Source organism: Cydia pomonella, chromosome 6 (genome assembly GCF_033807575.1).
Source record: "Cydia pomonella isolate Wapato2018A chromosome 6, ilCydPomo1, whole genome shotgun sequence".
Taxonomy (NCBI): Eukaryota; Metazoa; Arthropoda; class Insecta; order Lepidoptera; family Tortricidae; genus Cydia; species Cydia pomonella.
Window position 1 is genome coordinate 10,541,207 of NC_084708.1, and position 1,472 is coordinate 10,542,678.

Genomic DNA, 1,472 nt, shown 5'->3' on the forward strand with positions numbered 1-1,472 from the left:
TTTGTTTAGAACAGTAGAAGGTATCGCGGCGTTAAAGGCGAATCCATATTACCATCTTTCTATATTTCTCAATTTATCTTGATATTCCTACCGCGGTGTTGCATCTAAATCGCCGATGACTGCTCAAATTTCTATCTAGGAACTATGAGCATCACGACGGCAATCACTTTTCAGCACTTTTAATGCAATCCAATCTTACAATGATTAGTAGGCTTTATCACTGAAAGTGGGGGCCTACCCAAGGTGAAAAGTTATAAATAAATTGTGCGTGGAGTTCCTCCACTTCGTAATGTGGAGATGAAAATAATGCTCTAAAATACATATGGTTTATATTAACCTTGTTGGAAGTCGCATAAGAAGTTTCACTTCAAATAATATTTTAAATTAAGATTTATATAATAGATTTAAAAATACATACCTATATTTAAATATATATATTCTAAAATTCCTAAATAATAAAAAATATAAAAATAAAAAATACAAAAAGGCAGGTTCCACCGAGATTTGAACTCGGATCGCTGGATTCAGAGTCCAGAGTGCTAACCATTACACCATGGAACCGGCTGAGCTCGACGAATTTACTCATCACAAACTCTTACTACTTTATGTTACCGATTATAGCGTTAAACGTTTAACGCAACCTTGTTGGAAGTCGTATAAGAAGTTTCACTTCAATAATAAAATATATGACAACGCAACGTCACATTTTAATGATTGATAGAGGGGCAGAGTCCCATGGTTTGAATCTGTCTCGTAACCTCGTGATTTTAAGCTTTAAGACACAGGGAATGTTATTGAATGGGTTTGCAAAGTGATAGGGTTAAATTTTGTATAATTTCTGACACCCTTATGCCCGTTAGAGGATTTAAAAATATTTGTCATTCCAATAGATTTTTACATTTCGATTAGCGATAGCTAGTCTCCTTGCGTACGCTATAGATACTTGGTCTCGCAGGCAACCATTTGCAAATCTCTTCTACTGTAGTTACCGGTCGACTGTGGTTGTGCGCTATTCTTGCTTTGCCGAGTACAGCCATTTATAAGAAACATTATTAAATTCAAAACACCGTTTGTTACGTTAAAATGATACTTCTGTTCATTTGGCTACAGCGAAATTCTCATTATTTTTTTTAATACTCGTACAGTGTTTTTAGAAAGGTGTTATATTTTTTAATTTAAATAAATAAGGTTTTTGGCAGTTGTATTAGACTTTATTACAGCAAGCACCTCACCGTAAATATACTATTTTTTTTATTTTTACAAGCTTTTATTTAACTTACCCTTTTGGTATATGTATGTTATTTTCTTAGTTTATTATCTTGGAAGCTCAGTTTGACCCACTTCCCGATTTCCGATTGAACTGAAAATGTGCATAACCGCAACAGTACCATCAAGCTGATCTCAGGAGGTAGCCATAGGTACTCTGTGACAACGCAACCTAAGTGTGCTTAGGGTTTTTAGAATTGTCTCGA

The 1,472-nt window shown here is 34.6% G+C and overlaps 1 non-coding gene across 1 annotated transcript; it reads right to left on the bottom strand.

Moving 5' to 3' along the window:
• Positions 1-489: 489 nt before the first annotated feature.
• Positions 490-561, bottom strand: Trnaq-cug (transfer RNA glutamine (anticodon CUG)). The gene has a single exon. It is a non-coding gene; the product is annotated as a tRNA-Gln (tRNA).
• Between the last annotated feature and the right edge of the window lie 911 nt (positions 562-1,472).